Source organism: Misgurnus anguillicaudatus, chromosome 20 (assembly GCF_027580225.2).
Source record: "Misgurnus anguillicaudatus chromosome 20, ASM2758022v2, whole genome shotgun sequence".
In the NCBI taxonomy this organism is placed as follows: domain Eukaryota; kingdom Metazoa; phylum Chordata; class Actinopteri; order Cypriniformes; family Cobitidae; genus Misgurnus; species Misgurnus anguillicaudatus.
Genome location: NC_073356.2, coordinates 36,855,001 through 36,876,697, shown reverse-complemented (window position 1 = coordinate 36,876,697; position 21,697 = coordinate 36,855,001). Strand labels below are relative to the sequence as shown.

Here is a 21,697-nt window from a genome sequence, read left to right as displayed (position 1 = left end):
TCATTTTAACTGTGAAGTATACACACACGCACATTGCTGCATGAGTTATGTTCTTCTTCAGATGTTGTATGGACATTCTTTAAATGCGAATCATTTTGAAGATTCATCTCGTGTTTGTGTGCTTTTCTGTCTTTCTTTCTGTCTCTCTCTCCACCCCCCTTTCCCCGGGTGTCTGATCACTCTCTCTCACTTTCTCTCGCTGTATATTTTAACACTTTCTCTTAAGACTCGACTCGCTTTAACAAACACGGCCAAAAAACCAGACGACTCGCGCAGCGAATCTTTCTCTCTAAGCAGCGTGCTGGAAGACGCTCGCTTATCAGAGGAATTTCGCGCTGTATTTTTAATATGTATCTTTTAACACCTGTAAATGTCGTGTGTGATATTCCGGGTAACGAGTGTGTTTGCGTGTGCGTGCGTGTGTGTGTGTATGGTAATGAATTCTCGGAGGGGAAAGGCAGTGTACTGTATGCATATATGCAACATGAAAATACATGAAGATAGTCTATAATCATGTGACGTGCCGGCGAGCTGTAGTCTTGCCGGAAAGAGAGATGTTTAGACAGCCATGTTAGTGTTATTGATTAATTAAGTTTCTATTGAGAAATCAAGCTTTCTGTGCACAAAAAATGTGCCTTAGTTACAAAATATGCAAATGCACCTGAGACGTCTTAAGGTCTTTACAGTCTGTGCATGGATTCATTTTGATGTTAATCATATTAGGTCTTTAATTCTCAAAAGATGGTTATTTTTATCATTTTTTTTTTATTTTAATTGAAATAAATAACCTTAAAATTAATAACATGTTACTTCTATGCCAACTTTGTTGTATTTAAAATGTTTACAGGATACAAAGATGCAAAAACGACTTAAAGGCGGAGTCCACCATGTTTGAAAAACGCGTTGGAAAAGGAGACGGGCCGACTACCAAAACACACTTATAGCCAATCAAATAAAATGCCGGGTTGCGTATGTGTGGGGCGGGTCTATCAACAGAAGGTCCAGATTTTATTGGGGTAGGGGCGTGTTTGTTTAGGTGATTTCAAATATCAACATTGGCTTTCAAACATCATGGACTCCGCCTTTAATCAAAAAACTGTGTTTCCATTGCAGTTTTGCGCAAAACTTTACAGTTTTTTTTCTAAATGTCGACAAAAGACTACTGCGCAAATGACACCAATTTAAGCGCTTTGAGAAATGAGTTTTAAAGGTGCTATACAAAATAAAGTTATTATTATTATTAATATTATTATTATTACTAATCAATTAACCAATGATATGCGACTGAAACATAGTTTTTCCTCTTGCAAGTCATGTCGACTGATGTCGGTAGGTTACTAATATCACATCCACCACACTAGGCATTATTTTAACCGAAGGAGACGTAAGATTATTATCCAAACATTAATGCCAAGGAAAACCCCTTATACTTGTAAGCGGCAACGTATAGGTGTTTCTTGGAGGTTTTCGTATACTGCATCATCTTCCATTGCAAATTTGCTGAATTTTTCAGAATTGGAAAAACCACCTCATGGGAGCGTAAAAACATTTTGTTACGCTCTAAAAAATGCTATTGAAAAGGAAGTAGTGATTGTCGTTCCATATAGGATATCTGAGTAAAAACTTCTGACATATAAAAGGTAGGGCATCCATTAAGAATTGATTGGATCATTTGCTAATCACTGGGGTCTTTTCCCCGGCCACCCACCCGCCATACCCCATGACCTGAAGTAAAGAGAGATCGTTTTGAGTAGGGGAGGAGATTTGGTTTTTGATTAAAGATTATGAGGCTCACAGATAAGTCATTTGTAAAAAGTTACCACAATGTTCCAAAAATTTTTTTATTTCAATGTCATTGTGACTTTAACAACAGCCGTCGATAGTGAATAATATTGCACTATATTACTTATGGTGAATTTTCTTTACAGTTTACAGTTTTTCTGTAGTTGTTAAGAGAACAAAAAAAAAAACACAGAAATAATAGTTGAATGTCCAAAAAAACACAGAAATCATAGTTAAATGTCCCCACCCAAAAAACACAAAAAATCAGAGTTGAATGTCTAATATGAAGTGTGTTCAGTCAAATGCAGGCTTGTATAGAAAATTTATTTGATCTAAAATCAGCACTTGTCATTTTTAGAAATCCAATAGGATAGAGCAGGGCTAGTCAACTGGCGACCCGCGGGCCAAATACGGCCCTCCAATCATCTTTATCCGGCCCGCCGGTCAGCTTTGTCTTATTTAAAATCAGCATACATACTTTTACCTTTTTATTGTACATGACAAATGATGGCCAATAAACTGGAAGGAGAGTCGAAAAGGGGCTGCGTGGAGTGCCAATCATCTGCGAGTGCGTAATTATTGGATCTAATTTGAGCTTTTGAGGCATTAAAGAAATTAACTTGTGCAACCACAACACGTGACACGCCGACCGGAAGTGATGTATTTCAGTGTGTACCAATCAAAACACTGTGTGCAAGGTGAAAATTATTAATCCTTTTTTGTTTAACCTTATTAGTAACTCTTAAATCCTTTAAAATGCTTCTCTCCTATGTAGACACGGATTCATGATCAAACAGAAATTCCATTACAATTTTATCATAGTTGAACTATTAACATTTGAAAAAACATCAAAGTTTCCAAAATACTGGATACAAGAAGTATGCATCCTTTTTTGAAAATGCATGTTTTTTAATATATGACCTATAGCAAAAATGACATATTTTATATATGTATAATAGGTAAAAGAAAATATATATAAAATAGGGGTAAAAGTTTGGCCTGCGCCATATTTACAATTTTAAAATCTGAACCTTGACGAAGAGTAGTTGAAGACCCCTGGGATAGAGTATGACATTTAATTACAATCTGTGCGCTGAATGTGTGTTTAAATTTAATCGAGGAAGAATTAATTTCCAATTTCTTGAAATTTTTTTCACATCTTTGTGTGTGTGTGTGTGTAACTGTATCAGAACAGCATATTTTGTGTGTGTTTATGTGTGCAGTAAAAAGCACATCGTGTGTGTGTTAGTGTGTGCAGGGAAAAGCACATCATGTGTGTGTGTGTGTGTGTGTGTGTTTGCGCGTGTGTGTGTTTGTGTGTGTGTAGTCCCGCACAGCTTTCAGAATCTGTAAGAATACAGTAATTAAGGTTGCCTGTGATAACAAGTTCAGCTCGCTGCAGAAACACATCCAGTGTTAGATGCTGTTTAAAGCTGCCCAAATACACACACACACACACACACACGCACAATGATATTTAAAAGCACTCACACAATAACACTCTTATGGTTTAAATTGTAAGTTATTAGTTTTGATTTTTATGAATAACATTAAGTATCTTCTACGCCTAAAATGCACTGACACTCGTTCTGTTGTGCATCATTACAGTTTCATTAAGGCATCATTTATGATCAGTTACTGTTCAACACAATGTTAAACACACACATGCACATTTATGTAGCATTTTTATAAGTCTTTAATTACTGCAAACGCAACATCTACTGCTTAAGACACGTTTTCCTAACACACACAATAATATTATTAATTAGTAATATGTCATTGTTTCGGAGTTAAAAATAATTAGTTATGTTTTTTAGATGTTGTTTCATCACACACACGCGCACAGGACACTCTTTGTTCTTGTCTACATGTCCAGACAGATTTCTCCCTATTGATCAGAGAGTGTGTAGATCAATCAGAGCGATCAATGTGTGATATGAGTGTGTGTGAGAGATTTTCACCTCCACATGTCTGAACAGAGATGCGGCTTGTTACCGCGACGACCGTCTCTCTCACCTCCCTGTTCACCCCAAAACACTGAACTCATCCATCCATCCGTCTGCTGCCCTCCTGTCCACCGCATCCTGCTTTGTTACTACACACACATACACACACACACACACACACACACAAACACACACACACACACACTCAGACAGGGTGTGTCAAAAGATACCGATGTCTTATTTTTGCATGGCACTGGCACTGGATGGGTGCGTGTGTGTGTGCGTGTGTGTGTGTGCGTGTGTCGGGGTCAGATCTGGGGCAGGGGGCACAAGTTCATGTATGGGGGAGAGTGGGGGTTCGTCTCGACTGTCGTGTGCACTTGTGGACCTCAGGGGAATGCTGGGCTATGATTGGCTGATGTCATTAATACTGATCTGCTTTCTGTTCTTCAGATCCAAATAAGTGATCCTTTACATTCATGACAAACAGTTCACTTTTGTACACTAGTCTATTTTATTCTGCCCTAGTCTAGCAGAGTGAGTGTTTGATATTATAAATATTTTAATTGTGTATATGGAAATGCTTAATTACCTATGAAGTCTAAGAGAAAACAGTTGAACTGACACCACAGACAACATTAGCAGATCTCACACACACAAGCATTATCACCATAAGCTGTGATTCTTTATAAAACTTCATGCCAAAGCATCAGGACCACAGCATCACTGCTCGACAGTCTTTAGTATGTGTGTGTGTGTGTGTGTGTGTGTGTGTGTGTGTGTGTGTGTGTGTGTGTGTGTGTGTGTGTGTGTGTGTGTGAGAGAGAGAGAGAGAGATGTGGTGTCTCACAGTAGCACAGAAAGGTTAGTCAGATCAAAGAGGATAAAAATCTACAAAGTGTCAGAAAGAGAGAGAGCACAAGCGTGGCCCGAAGCCAGTGTCGCTTGTGCTCTAAATTACAAAGTGTTTTCTCATCCTTAAATTTTTTTCTTGTGTGTCCACCAATGGAGAAGAAATCTGCTCTATACTGCCCAAAGTAAGTAATTTTATTTCTATAGCACCTTTCGAGAGAAGTGTCACAAAGTGCTTTACAACATAAATACAGAAATATACACATAACAGTACCATTAAACTAAAACAAAAACATTTACTGTGATTTACTTTGTTAATAAAATAATACATGCAGCCATAAATTCACCATTAGAGCTGGACTAAAACAAAAGTTATCTATTGTTAATCCAGTCTCAGTCTAGTCACTACTAAAACATCAAGGCCTTGTTTTACAGACATGGTTTAAGCTTAGCCCCAGATAGCGATGCTCCGATCAGGATTTTTACAGCCGATACCGATTACCGATTTGTTATCTACGTGATCGGCCGATACCGATTTTTCAAGCTGATATTTGAGCTCATTGATGCCTGTAAAGGGCTCGTTATAGTCGTGCGTAGGTCCTACGGCGTAGGTTCCGCGTCGGTTTTCATTTATACTTTTGCGTCATCCTCCGCGTCGACGTGCAAACACACGCGCAAACCGGTCGTAGGCAGTATCCACGCGTGAATCCGCAGTAGCAGCACGACTGTCATAGAAGAAGCTTGGCAAGTTAACCCACAAACGAAGAAGAAAAACAGCAATTTGTTGTGTATGATTTGAGAAGACCAGCAATGATGGAAGTAAATAAACAGTGACTTTTTTGTGCAGTGCAGTTTGAGTTAAATCATTCCTCAACGTGGCTCATCTTTGTTTTCCTATGACGCAATTTTTTTACCTGACGGGAGGGGTTCTGGTGGACCAATCACAGCGCTTGCGGTCCGCGTAGAACTGAGGCTCTGTTAAAATTTTTGCGCAGAGCTACGGCGTAGAACTTACGCACGACTAATAAGTGCTGTTATAAGTTGCTCCTATAGACCGTTTCATCGGGCACACGTGCGGTGGCGCGATTTCGCTTCTGGTCTGAACTTTACTTTGGTTTCTGTTTGTCTAATGGTCTAACTAGTTGCTGAAGCTGAACTCTTACCGTGGGTTCACACTTATTGCTGTGTTAAAAATAAAGGTAGCGGGCTATACTTTCACTTTCCGTGCCCGTCTTGCAGGCTCACGCATCTGCAGAAATTGCGCACCGCTTACTTGCTCACTTGCTCTCTCTCTCTCTCTCTCACACACACACACACACACACGCGTGCGTATATAAAATCAATGAAAGCGCAGATATCTTTGCCCATAACACTGCTAAGGGCTTTATTAGCCACTCTCTTGTACAGTACAGTACTAAAACAGTACTAACGCATTTGAGAAGAAACACGACAAAGAGCTGCATGTGAAAAGTGACGTCTAGAGAAGAGATGAAGAGTTTGGTTCCAAAACGCGATAAACGCCATTTTTGAAAAAAAATTGTTACTGCCAAAATCAGTATTATATCAGGTCAGTATTTAAAAGTAAATTCTTAATTTTCCCCAAAACGCAATATACGCCACTCCTCCTTTTCTACAGAACGCAATAAATCCGCTCCACATATTACAGCGCACCATTCCCTCCAAGCAATGTAAACAAACAATGGTGGCGCGTTGAGTACAAGAAATCCTAGTTTTCCTCGTCTACTTTGTACTTCGTGATCAACAAAAAAACAAAAGCAAAATAATACTTTAATGGCATTGCTAAATCTGTGGTTGTTTTTTGTGACGGGAAAGAAATGTAAGTCATCAACATCCAATAACTTACGTGGGAGGCACTCGGGAGACGGGTGCTTGTTCTCCTGACAGCATCTGTGAAGTTAATGTGATTCTAACACACTTATGAAAAACTTTAATAATTTTACTCAGTCAACGAAAATCGAGCAGGACCAAAACATTTTACAGCTGATCGCTTTGAAAAATGTTAAGCGACGGCATCAAGTATAACCGCAGCAATGACAGTGATCTTAATATGACAAAGTAAGTGTTTTTATTAATGCCATTTAATGTTTATTTTTTATCAGTGTATACCACTAGTCAACTAAATGAATATATCATGGCAAAGATGAATGCACATTTATACATTGATTCAATAGATTTATAGCATTTTGAAAAAAAAAACTTGTCATGGATTTATTGCATTTTGTGGAAAAAATAATTAGTTTTTATAATAAATCTTTGAAAATCAAGTTATGGATTTGAATTTTTTTATGTTTTTATAACCCAAGGATGCTATGTGAAAGATTGTAACAGAAAATAGTGTTTTCATCTTGTCACTTTCTTGGTATAGAAAACACGTTTTTACCTAAATTTGTCAAAATGGATTTGGTGCGTTTTGGAACCAAACTCTTCAGATACAGAGCTACTTCAAACCATAGCTGTCACATTAATAATCTGATTTCTATTAAATATTATTAAGTCTAACTGCATGTTTATAAATATATTCATAGAGATAGAATAATTAAATGACAGACAAATATAATGCCTAGAATAGGGCACTATCTTTGTAAAACTGCTTTGAAAAAACATAAGTAAAGTACTAACTTAATTTTAAGTATTTCTACAAGTTACCCCAAAAGCTAAACAAACTGTCAAAAACACAATTGTTACAACACTGTTTATTCAATGTACAATAAACAGATGATAATAATAATAATAATAATACTAAATTCTGAACAAAAATGTAATTCAAAATAGTCTTCTATCGTGATGCGCATCGTATCGTGGGTTGTATCGGGATAAGTATCGTATCGGGAAATTGTTGGCGATACACAGCATGTGAGGCACGTTTGAGGCATCAAAATCGTGTCCACCGCGCCTAGTTTGCAGCTTGAACAGTTTGAGTTTACTCGCGTCATTCGCGCGTGAAATTCGAGACATCGCGTCATGGGAGGGGCTTCTGCGACTTGGCTCGCTTCCTGTAATCACGTTACTACTAGAGCAAGCTCCTGATTGGTTAACGCGCTAAATGCCTCATTCGCACCGCGAGACCTCCAAACATGCATCAACGCCTCTTTACATGGACTTTACATTGGATTTTGGATTTGGATTTTTGGTTTTTGCTAATTGGAAATAGTTATGAATAGAAACTGTTTTATATGAGGTGTTATGAATGTGACTGTCGGGTGGAGTGATTTTCCTTAAAGGGACTTTGGTATTTCCCAAATGAACGCTCTCACTGGTCTCTAACACACACCCACTCATCTCAGCACCAGTGGACAAATACGCTTACATTAGAAGACAAAACAAATATGACAGACTGAGAGAGAGAGAGAGAGAGAGAGAGAAAGAGAGGGAGAGAGAGAGAGAGAGAGAGAGAGAGAGAGAGAGAGAGAGAGAGAGAGAGAGAGACTGACTCCAGCTCATACTACAGCACACAGACAGGTGAACTGCATTAATCAGAACAATGAAAGTTAATTATTTACCTTATCATGTACCAGAAGATTATTTTGATAATCACATGACATTGAGTGATACAAGGTTACCATGATATGCACCCATCCACACACACACACACACACACACACACACACACACACACACACACACACACACACACACACACACACACACACACACACACACACACACACACACACACACTTGTGTAAGGTGTCTCTGTCCTGCGGTGATCTGCTGTGGATCACTCATCTGTACAGACAACAGATGTCCCACAAAACATCAACCTGTAACACACACACTTATTCACACACATCTCTCTGCATGACCTTTAACCCTTGACTTCACTTACTACTATTGGATACTATTCCTTTCTTCTTTAATACTCGTCTATAAACTTTTTTTGATGGTGCTTATTTATGAAAGATTTGTGGTTGTGGGTAAATAACAGGAGATTCTGGTCTCTGTGTGGCTTTTGGTTTTCCTTTAAATCCTTTAAGAACTGAACATTGACTTTAGTGTCATTTCTGTCTGTAGAGGAGAAAAGTTTAGTACTTTCACTCTCAGCAAGAATGGTCAAAATGGTCCCTGGCTGTCACCTTTGCACATAAAGAGTTCATATTAAATGTTAAAATACCAAATGTATACATATCTGCACCTAAATGGTATATATCTTTTAGGGACCATTTTTCTCACAGTATTTCCGGATAACGTTTACAGTATATTCTCCTGTCTGGTGGTGCAGGCAGGCAGGCAGGCAGTGAGTTTCAGGGTGGCTTGAACTGGCACAGGTTGAGATCCTACAGAGATGCATATGATTAGCTGGACCATTGGGCAGCTTGGCCAAGGTGCCACCCTGTGCCTTCGGCTGGCATCGACACGGCAAGGGCAAGTCGAGGGAGCCGTGCCAATATGAAGCTGGAGATGGCATCATGCCTGTTCGAGCCCAGCGGCCGCTCGCATGGCCGTCATTATTGCGGTTGTGCATGACAAAACGTTCTGCATGAAACTGGTCCTGCAAAATCAGGATTTTGAAATATAAGGGTCACAGATACATGTTTTTATTTGTCACAGTGTACATGTCGTGAGAATCTATTTAAAGCAGGTCTGTTTTGTTTTTACAGTCAGAGGCTGTAAATTACTGTAATTTTACCACAGTTAAGAGATGATGTTAGGCTTGAAAGGATAAGATTTCGGGTTTTATTGTCTAAAAGGGCCTTAATCTTTGTCACACATGATCTTGAATGTCTTGTGAGTTGATATTTATTTGATACAAAAAGAAGTTTGTTTAAAGGATTGAAGTGATGTGTAACATGGAATTGATTGATTGTTCAGAAGAAAAAATATATAAAATTAAACACACTAATGTTTAATAAATACTTTTAGTAAATAAGCCTTTACGTAATTCCAATAAACAACGTTAGATCGCAGATCCAAAACCCTTAAAGTGCACCTGACATGTTTTATTGTAAATGAGCATTTGTTATCAGACTTTTAATGGATTCTGTTAACAATCTGGCATTTCTGAATGACTTGAGGTTGGGATTAAACAGATTTTGAAGCTAAAGTATTTGATGAACTTAAAGTTCGTGCCAAGAGCATTCGGTTAATATGAATATCTTGTTTTTGACTGAGATGGCGTTTAGCAACTTTTTCACCTGAGCACCTTAATTATTACAGCAAATATAACTGCAGGCTGTTCATGGCTCACTTATCATATCAGCCATTTATTATATTGATTTCAAATGTTTAATTATTTTAATCAGTTGAATAATTTCAGTTTAATCAGATGCATTTCATTTTCTCAATTTATTATAGCACTTTTTACAACGTTTCATTGCTTCAAAGCAGCTTTGCAAAAAGGCAAAGAAAAATATATATATACAGCCCAGAAAAAATTAAGAGACCACTTCAAGCTAAAAATTTACTATTTATAGGTATGTGTTTAAATTAAATGATAATTTATGTTTGATTCTGCCAACTACTGACAACATTTATAAAAATTATGTTTTTATTTGCATTTATGTACAGAAACCTTGAAATGGGGAAACATGGTCCAAATAACAAAAATATACAGTGTTTTCGATCTTGAATACTGCAGAGAAAACTAGTTCAAATTATTTTCTCAGTAACAAATTGCTAATGTTTTTACATGTACTTTAGGAAAGTTAATTAAAAAAAAAAACCTGATTTTTAATCACATCTTTAATGTGTTTTTGTATCCACTCAGTCATTTACAATGCTTTATGTCACTCATGAGGTTTGCTTTTGTTGTAATTCAACAGACACTGGACAGAAATGGTCGTGAGAAATTTGGAGTTCTCTCTTAATTTTTCCACGGCTGCATATTTATCATTGACTATCAGATATGTGGTCAATTAATGATAACAAGCGTCATATAGACATACCTTTCTATCTTCAATGGCTCTTAAAAGATGACTTTTTTGAATTTTAAAGTAACAATTGGACTGTTTTGAGTCCATAAATAATCATATGTACAAATTATATTCAGCCAGAATAATCAGAAATAGTAGATAAAATTAAGATCTGGAAAGAAGAGATTCTGATTGGAAATCAGAGTTGAATGTGTGGTGTGTAGAAATGGATATTTAGAGAGAAATGATATACCTGCAGTGAGGGGCAGTGAGACACACGGTGAAAGACACACACACACACACACACACACACACACACACACACACACACACACACACACACACACACACACACACACACACACAGTGCTGTCAGATCGGGTGTAAGACAGTGTGAGAATGCCGTTCTTATGGAGGATCGCATTTATTCACACCTTCAGTACAAACTCTCGCCGTAAAGATTGCATCTGTTTTATTCTTCTGCGGCTCTCAGGACGAACACATCACACCGTTCGGCGTTTCTTTAATTAATACGTATGAAAGCGATCACAGCAAGTGTTTTACAGTGCATCAACGAATAATCAACCTCGTCTGACTCTTGAATATTCAGATCGAGACGATGACAGTCACATCTTGTCTTCAGTCAGCATTCACTTCATTGCAAGAATGTGAAGTTTGTTTTTAAAACATCAGAATAAATGTTTAATAATGAAGCTGTAAATCTCTTTGGTGGATAAAGGACTGCTTCTGTTGCTGATGTCATGACCTGTGGGTGGAGTTTGTAAACGGTGTTTAAAAGTGTCTAATCATTACAAATAACCTCATATAAAACATTAGCATTTTTCGGGGGTTCTACTTAACTGTATTTTGCGGACAATTTTGTATTCAAAAGTAGAAAAACGTTAGGGTTTAATTGTGGGTAAGGTTAAGAACATGCATTATTTTTACGCAATTTTATCACATTTTTTCCAAGCACATTTTAGCAGTTCCAAAACACATTAATCTGAACTACCATTAATTTTCTATAAAATTATTTATATGTGTTATATTATTGTTAACAAGGGCTGGAAGTGAAACACATCATATATTCAGGTGTTCCATTTTTATTATGCAGATTTTCTTTACAGGTTTTTGGTAAAATGTGCTGGAAAAAATGTGATTAAAATATTGACTTGCTTAATAATCATGGATATATTATATAAAACAATAGAAGTCTATGGATTTTCCCATTTAGATACTGTAGATCAGTGGTTTTCAAACTGGGGGCCCTGAGATGGTGCCAGTGGGGCCCCAGTTTAATGACATTTTATAAAATACATTAATTCATCATAAATTCTGTGTATTTAAACCTCAGAAAAATAATTTTCTTTGTTTAATTCAAATTTTAAGTTTTGTAACGTTTTACGTCATACATTTTCTTTGGGGGCAACGAAAGGATGCATCTTACACAAGGGGGCCGCACACCCAAAAGTTTGAGAACTACTGCTGTAGATAAGTAAACGTGTGCGTGTGTGTGTGTGCATGTGTGTGTAAACCTGTTGTATAATTATGTACCACCACCTGAGTTTTAATTCAAACTGTCAATCTAACAATGGGGCATAGGCAGAAATCCCGGGGGATGTCAGGGGGGCCAGTTCCTCCGTCTGAGGGTTGTCCTCCTTCAAAAAATTATCATTAAAACCATGCATGTATATTATAAATAATATAAAAATATATATACTTTAAATAATTGTGTAAGTAGTAAAGCAATACGAATGCAAACGGGGCAGAAGTAGTGCATTTTAATGAGTCCCCCATACAAGTCCTGTGGGAGAACGAACTTGTTAGTTGTAAAACTTTAAAGCTATTTTATTACCTTTTAAATGTCAGATGAAATGAATATTTTCTTTTTAATGCAGATGATGTCGAGTCATTATTAAATTAATCATGACAAAAAAATGATGTCCGCTATGTTAAGCGATTATAACCTTACCAAGCTAACTGTTATTGTTTAAAATGAAGTTAAAATTTCATTGGTGGCTTGATTGTAAACAAAAATATTGCAATATATAAATGGTTTTGAAGAAGAATTTTAAGCTTTTCTTTGTGTACACATTTTCCTACAAAGTAAAATTTTGCTGTATTATTTGTGTCCCCTTCAGAAATTGCTCTAGAGAAATTTTATGTATAGACGGTTTCAGCTGTAACAACATAAACAAGCGTCTGTCGTGGTCCGCAGTAACTTCTTGTAAACTACGCTAATAATAAATAACAACAAAGTACTTTAAACCGTCTATATTGTCCCCCCAATTGTTAAATTACATTTATGCACATTAAATAGGGATAAACCATAGACTGTAAGAAAGTTAGATGACATAAATTTCCATTGTAAAAATAATTCAAAATATCTCAAAAATGTTCGCTGACATCTTGCGCCAATGGCGTCATTTGGAGCCAGAATCTGCGCAGTAGTGATCGTGAGGTGAAGCTGCGATATCAAGGTCCTGCCATTTCGCTCAATCACAAGCACACAAATCAAAAACCTCATAATAAGAATTAACTAAAGTAACAGAAACCGTCAATGGGAAAAATGTATTAAAGGTGCAGTGTGTAATTTTTAAAAGGATCTCTTGACAAAAATGCTAAATAATATACAAAACTATATTATCATGGGTGTATAAAGACCTGTTAATAATGAACCGTTATGTTTTTATTACCTTAGAATGTGACATTTTTATCTCATACACTGAGGGTCCCCTTACGTGGAAGTTGCCATTTTGTGCCGCCATGTTTCTACAGAAGCCCTTAACGGACAAACTTTTTTACTCATTTGTCTCCGACGATTACATGTTTTTCTGGTGGCAGCTATCGTAGCTTCTCTATGCGTTTCAAAAGCGAGGGAAGAGCAGTGGACTGAGCCATTGGTTGCAATTCGCAACCTCACCACTAGATGCCGCTAAAATTTACACACTGCACCTTTAATGTAATTCGTTTTTTAAGTTTGACTCATCTTCCATTAGTTTACATGAAGAGGGCGGGACTTATGACCTATACTGCAGCCAGCCACCACGGGGTGATCGAAATGTTTTGGCTTCACTTTTCAGGATGTGCGCACGAACACCTGAATTGTTATAGATTTTAATTGTATATTAAGCAAATATGACTGCAACTGTCTAAATATAAACACGAGGCCACTGCATTTTTATGAACCACGAAATTTCTCCATGAAATTTCTCTCTTTTTTACAATATTCACAAGAAACACCCTTTATAGCCGCTATACATCCTTGGATGCATCTGTTCATACACACACACACATACACATTGACTCCATCTTATGGCTGAGAGAGAGAGAGAGAGAGAGAGAGAGAGAGGCAGGCTGGCGGGAGGCTTCTGCCTGGTTAATCATAATGTAGTTTTAATTAAAAACTCTGTCAAAGGGTTTAGCTGAGAGATGAGAGGCAGACTGCATCACTGCAGTGAGAGCAGAGATACAGCATGATGCTACACACAAACACACACACACACACACACACACGCACGCACACACACAAAGTCTTCAGGTAATGGGATTGTTGTTGCGAGTGTGTGTAGAGGGACAGCTTGTCAGGTTGATCTGTTCTCGGTGTGAACGAGGTATCAGGGAGGAAAATATCAGACCGGCCTTTGCATTCTCTTGTTGTAGAGCGTTTGTCAGTGTGTGCAGTTAATCACTGTGAACGCAGCTCTGGGGTGTTCGTGTAATATTCAAACACACATTCACATACAGAAACACATCCCAGTCAAAAACATTCAAGTTAGAATAGTGTGCAGTATATATATGCTATGTCAGCGGTACGTACCTACCACTCGCTCGGTACCGAAAACTATGCAATTTGTGACCCAAATTCCTTTTTGTTATATTTTATGCTATTTTATTATGCATTACTTTGCGTAATGTTGTTACATTATATAATTTTGCTGCTTAATCAATATAAGGTAGTGGATAATTTGGGAAATTATTTGCTTTTTCATTCAAAACATAATAAAGTTGCATACCCTAAATGCACTAAAGATCGCTTTGGATAAAAGCGTAGCCAAATGCGTAATTGTCAGTCAGTGGCTTAGCTACTGTATAGTGACCTAAAATGCTCCCTATGTAGATAACTCACTAGATTAGAAACATAGCTCTGTTGTTTTGGTATTTTTGTGTTTCCAAATCAACCACATTGAGACAGAGCCTGAACCCCCCCTTACAGTCTAAAGCCCCAGGAGCAAAGGTCATCACCCCGAGACAGAGAGAGAGAGAGGTGAGAGACCATAAAGATCTCCTCATGAAGTCAAACATGCGTTTGATTTCTACCCTGCAGGTGTGCCCAACCTACAAGAGTCACCCCTAGAGAAAAGACAGCTGTCTATCATAGAACAGAAGAGCAGCAAATAATGATAAAAATGATAAAGATCAGATCTTCAAGTAAATGTCTTATAATAATTACTTTATGAAGATTCTATATCCAAACAGTAGCAAACACTGCCCTAAATCAGTGGTTCTCAAACTTTTTCTGCATGCGGCCCCCCTTGTGTACGGCGCATTTCTTCACGGCCCCCCCAAAGAAAATTTATGACAAGAAACTGTTTTAAAACTCAACTTTCGATTAAACAAAACATATTAAATGATACGAAGCAGTGCTGTTGGTTAGTGTCTTATTTCTTTTTTAGGTTTAATTGCACAGAATTCATCATAAATTAATTTATTTTATAAAATGTCATAAAACTGGGGCCCACCTGGCACCATCTCGCGGCCCCCAGTTTGACAACCACAAACCACAAATGTGTTTGACCCCAAAGCCTGGTTTGTTTGACTGGTGTGGTCACTCTGTACCGTGCCTGTCGTGATTTGGTTAATCGCGCCCTGGTCGGCTTCCAGAGGTGTGCTCGGGCGCAGTTCACTTGGGCGGACCGAGCCGTGTGATCGCAAAACGTGCTATAGTGCGATTTAAAAGGAGAGAGACATCACTCACCTTCATTAAAAAGCTTCTGATGCATGTGGCAGGGTTATGTGAATGTCTGAGCTGCACACGCGACATTATAAGATATGATGTGAGAGGGCTGTGTGTCCTTATGCACCAAACGACTCGGAAAATAACACAGACTCAACATTACGATGGATTCCAGTGTTAAGAGATAGCACTTCCTGTTTTCTTTAAAACATTTGTATCCTAATGACGAAGGCATGCCCGGGCTCAGATCGGTGAGTGCCTGCTTCTGGGGGAGTTGGGAAAGGGGACGATCATGCACGGGCGCGGTTCGGTTCGGTATAATTTGAGCGCGCCATAATATACACCAAAGCAAACTACACACACATCTTTATTATAATATTTTTTATGAACCCAGAGGAAAATAGCTGTGGTACTTTTGTGAGTCTTTGGTAAACCGTCAGTCTTGTTCTGTGGGTCTGTGTGTATGTGTGTCTTTTTTATGAGCCACCCGCTGTTTGTCTCAAAAACCCCATCTGGTCCATTATTATTGCCCTCGTGTGTGATGCTGTGGGCCTGAAGACACCTGTACAGTTCATATTATTTGTGGTATTTTATTTTGGTTAAACCTCAACAGTGTTTAGTACAGCTTTAGAGGAGACAACTGGATATTAGCATACTACATGCTGTACAGTTAAGAGTAAATAGCATGCAGCATGCTACAATAAATGTTTTAGACACTTTGGTGCCTTATAACAATATAATTTAATGAGTTATGTCCTAGTGTTGTCGTGGATCTAGGTGAATAAATAACAGTGTGTTTCAGATCATTCCTGTAGATTTTGTTTGGTCTTGTATACATCAGGTGTTTGAGCCTCACCTGCGTGGACATGCTGATGTACTCTCATCGTTGGCATGGAAATGTCTGCAAGTGTTTGGCACCGTGACATGTTTGAGGTGAAAGAGGCAGGCAACACTTTAACTTTGTTATGCTTTTATGTGCCAGGTCTGTGGGAGTCCCTTCGTGTGTGTGTTTGTGTGTGCGTGTGTGTATGATGTCACTACTGCATGTGTGTCTTAGCCAGAATCCCTGCGTACCGCAATAATATACACATGCTGTGACCAACTCCACCTGCTGATATTACATTTTCCACTGAAGCTGATGCCCTGTGTGTGCGTGCGTGCGTGCGTGCGTGTGTGTGTGTGTGTGTGTGTGTGTGTGCGTGTTTGTGTGAACCTCTGTAAGGTGTTGTGTTAGCATATTGTCCAGCAGGTACATACAGTCGAGCTGTCACACATCTTTTAGCATTGCTCACACAAATCTGTGGATGCATCTGTATTTATTCAGTGTATAAAATGGATGGTTCTGATAGGTCTCATTTTGGATTGGAGGAGTCGTTTGGATGGGTCACATCAATTAAATCTGTAAAATAATGTTTAGTCAAAAATCATATGGATAATTTTCCCGGAAGTAAAAATGTTGCTGACATTAGTCCCTTTCACACATACAGTCTTTACTGGTAATTTACTGGTAAATTGCAGTTAACAGATCATGTGTGAACAGAACCTTTCCGGTAAATCAGTGCTCCCAATTTACCAGTAAGACAGGTTGTAAGATTACCAGTAATTTACCTGTAAGCGCTATGTGTGAACGAAAATTATAGGATTACCGGCATTTAGAACGGACGACGTCAGACCGTGCTGACAGCTTCGGGCCAATCATAGCGTTTTAATACAGATGACGCGTTTACCCCCGCACTGTTTACGGACGTTTCCACACACATGCTGCTTGAAAGTTGAGCACACCTGAAGTTTACGTCCACATTTCTTCACCAAAGTTGTTTAAAACAGCTTACCGCCGAATTGCCGACGTCCTTAGCACGCCCTCTGTGAAGCCTAACGTGCAAACAGTAGTGTTGTTAAAACGCATTTTCGGTTTGACGTCGTCTCATTCAATGTTGTTTGGTCATGAGCAACTTGGCGACTGTTTACCACAGACGTGAAAACAGCAAAATACGAACCGTGGATATGAACGACGTGGATTGTTTACAAATACAACACTGAGCTCGCCGCGTGCTACAGGTACTTCCGCTTTCTCAACGAATTTACTGGTATTTTGATACTGATGTGTGAATGATGTCTTACTGGTAAAATAACAGAACGCCACTGCGTGTGTGAACAGCACATTTTTGTATTTACTGGTAAATTCATTCTGGTACATTCATGGTAATTTACCAGAATTACTGTGTGAAAGAGGCTATGGACTTGACCCGAATTCACCTGAATCACTTTTTACCTGAACCCAACGTGCATTAATAATTTTTTTAAAGAAACAGCCGACCCGAGACAAACCCGACATAATTAGACCCGAGCCCGACCCGAACAAGTTGCACATTTTGTGAATCCGACTGGACCCGAATGTAAACGGCACTAATGTTTGTGTAGTCTGTATATTTTCACACACACCAGTCAGACAGAAAGAAACACCAGTGGCCTCGCAACCAATTTGGCCCTCTGCTTCAAGGTAACCGCTTACGGTGTGTATTAAAAAATTGATTGACAGGTCTGTCTAAGCACACAATGTGGCAAGTGCTTTTGGCAAACTGACGGGGGTTGGAAAAGGACTCAAGATACTTCCAGTTTTCTCACATCCGTTTGGCAAAAAAACATATTATGTTTAAATTTCTCGAGGACGCTAATATTATACCCGACCTGTGTTGGAGGCACGCCTGAAACTTTTAAACTCAAACCCGCTTGGGTCTCGAGTCGTACCTCTAGTTTTCAGATTGAAGTGGACTCATAAAAAACCTCTAACAAGAATATTAAAGGAATAGTCTACTCATTTTCAATATTAAACTATGTTATTACCTTAACTAAGAACTGTTGAATCATCCCTCTATCATCTGTGTGCATGCACGTAAGCGCTGGAGCGCGCTGCAAGGCTTCGATAGCATTTAGCTTAACCCCATTCATTCAATGGTACCATTTAGAGATAAAGTTAGAAGTGACCAAACACATCAACGTTTTTCCTATTTAAGACGAGTAGTTATACGAGCAAGTTTGGTGGTACAAAATAAAACGTAGCGCTTTTCTAAGCGGATTTAAAAGAGGAACTATATTTTATGGCGTAATAGCACTTTTGGGAGTACTTGTACTCGGCGCAGTAACACCCTCCCTCTCCCATTATGAGAGTGAGAAGGGGAGCGGACTTTTCAGGTGAGTCGAAGTACTCCCAAAAGTGCTACTACGCCACAAAATATAGCTCCTCTTCCAAATCCGCTTAGAAAAGCGCTAAGTTTTATTTTGTACCACCAAACTTGCTCGTATAACTACTCGTCTTAAATAGGAAAAACGTTGATGTGTTTGGTCACTTCTAACTTTATCTCTAAATGGTACCATTGAATGAATGGGGCTAAGCTTAATGCTATCGAAGCGTCGCAGCGCGCTCCAGCGCTTACGTGCACGCACACAGATGATAGAGGGATGTATCAACAGTTCTTAGTTAAGGTAATAACATATTTTAATATTGAAAATGAGTAGACTATTCCTTTAAAGGCACAATATGTAATTTTTGCCGCTAGAGGTCACAAGCAACGTCGTAGATTAATGATGCTGTAAAAGAGCGTGGAACGATTTGAGCCGTACACTTCACCTTCACTGTCGATCCGACAGGACACGCATATCATGCTTGTGGATGATATAATGAAATATTTTTTATAACGTTATATTATAATACAAGCACGCATAGAGGCCACCACAGCAGTGTTTCCCATAGATCTGAAATTTACTTGTGGTGGTAGCCGACAAAACCGACAAAAAAAGTGGTCTAACGACAAAGAACTAATAATGTGTGACACAACACAATACTTTGATTTACATAATAGTTTGTTAATCCAACCACCCCAAACTATCTTTGCCATGAACAAAGCTGACTCTGTTTTGTCAAAGCACCACAAAAATAATGTTTTTGCACTGATATATGAAGCAATTAGATGACCCCTTTTAGTATATGAAGAGTTTCGTTGCAAAATGAGATAAATCCATTTTTTAACATTTTTGTTAAACATGTTTATTATCATGTTATTATTTTGTTTTATGGTGCTACTTAGCTGTATTTTTTAAGTTATGAAGGTTTAAATCAAAACAAACCAACTGCAGTTGAATAGAAATTAATTGGAATGCACAACCAAAAAACGATATTTCTGAACAATTAAAAAAACGGTGGTTATCTCGTTTTGCAACGAAACTCTTCATATTAATGACAGACAGTGCATGTCTATAGATTATAAATGTGACTGGTGTAATAATGGTTATTATTTCTATTAGAAAGCAGAAGCAGGAAAAGTGCCTCTCTTTCTATTTCTCTCTTGCCGATTTAAAAAAAGCTTAATCCGCTCATCATTAATACATTACAGCTTTGCGTTTTGTAAATCTTGAGTCAGCTTGAGCTTTGGTCGTTCAATGCAATAGGCTTAACATTAGCATTGTCTTTTTGCTACCATCTCTGTGCAAACTTTTTAGATTTTAGAAAAGATATGGTTTATTAATAATAATTGTATTAAAAATCGGAGAAAGAAAATCCAGCGCGTGGTCGTGACTTTCAAAACAAGAGCCAGTTGTTATCGCCATAGAGACCTTCCGCACGCTGAAACTGCACGCGAGATTTAGCGCGGTAGCGCTCACGGCCATTCTCCGATTGACTCAGGTTTTACACACAATATTAATCAGACTTGGGACCCGAAGTAATCGAACTATTACTGACCCAGACCCGACTGACTATTTCAAATATAAACCCGGAACCGTATGGGCCGCGGGTGCTCCGTAAAGTCCTCTAATGGTAAAACTCTGCTCAAGTACAGAAACATGAAGGATACAATGTGACACAAGCTTGTTCTGGTTGCACCAAATTCATTATGAACAGAGAGCACGTGAACGCACACCGAACTCATCAGGTCGCACACAAAATGTCATTATTAAAGAGTGTCATCATCACGGAAGATCAAAAAAGACTAAATTTGATGCCAGATATGTGTGGGAAACACTGGACAGATTTGTGTGCTAGGTGCTTTAAATACTACTTCTGCATCAAACAAGAGTGAAGCAACAGTATTGCTTTTGAATTGCTCTCACAATACTTTGATGTTATTTGTCAGTCGTTCTGCGCAGTGTCACATGAGGTCAAACACAGCTATGGTTTCTACGGTAGTGAAAACAGAAACCGCATTTAACCCCGACATGACATATAACCCCAAATACAAACTTTGGTGAAAACATTTGGAATATGTAAATACACATGTGAATAAAATATATAACGGTACACTAATAATTTTATGAATATTTTAATGCAAAAATCTTGTAAACAATGAAGTGTGATATATTTGCAAGTTAAGGCTGTTTTTAGACATTTTTGCCTTAAACTCGAACCTGTAGGATGGGTAACTAAACAAAAGTCGATTTTTTTATATTTATTTTCATTTATTTAAAATTATGATGTTTGTAATGCTGTTTCAGATTAGAGAGATTAGTTGAGTTTGTTAAAGGTTTAACAGCATCAGTGTCGGTTACAGGTGTGAGAAAATATGATTTCTGAGCTTAGCATAAACAATATTTAGATTTTATTAATAGAGGAGATCTCCAGTGGTTTATGATCTTTGGCTCCTGTTCAGATAATTCTGCTGTTTAAATGAGCGTTAACCGAGTAATCCAATGCTAAAATATCCCGACAGAGATGTGAGATTGATTGGCATAATTGTAAAGGGTCTGATGTTAACACTTCCACACGTTTGCTGTGAGGCTGAAAGGTCAGCGAGATGTTTTGGCGTTTTGACCCTTGTTTCATGCTCAGATGATGATGATGATGATGTTAATAATGATGATGATAATAGGTCATGTGACAGATGCCAGCCAATAACACAGTGTGAAGATGATTAGTGTTGTCGGATTGTCACTACACCACAGGACATTCTGATCCGTTATAAAGTCCAGAATCCGATCTGCTGTCTTGTGTGTAGCTGTGTGCGCTGTGTGTGTGTGTGTGTGTGTGTGTGTTTGTGTGTGTTTGTGTGTTATGAATGCGTGTGTGTGTGTGAGTTATGAGTTTGTGTGTGTGAGAGAGAAATGGAGACAGATCTTTACAGTGTGTGTGTTTGTGTGTGTTATGAATGTGTGTGTTATGAATGTGTGTGTGTGTGTGTGTGTGTGTGTGAGAGAGAGAGAGAGAGAGAGAGAGAGATCTACAGTGTATGTGTGTATGTTGTGTTGTGTTGTGTTTTATAAGTGTGTGTGCACATGATTGTATGTGAGTGTGAGAGAAA

General features: G+C 38.3%; 2 protein-coding genes across 7 annotated transcripts in view; one reads left to right on the top strand and one right to left on the bottom strand.

Moving 5' to 3' along the window:
- The window catches only part of ggcta (gamma-glutamylcyclotransferase a), a 439,956-nt gene that overhangs the window by 67,486 nt on the left and 350,773 nt on the right, over positions 1 to 21,697 (bottom strand). The gene's annotated exons all lie outside the window — the stretch shown is intronic.
- LOC129454554 (uncharacterized) overlaps positions 1 to 21,697 on the top strand; it is a 79,622-nt gene that overhangs the window by 14,384 nt on the left and 43,541 nt on the right. The window lies entirely within an intron of this gene.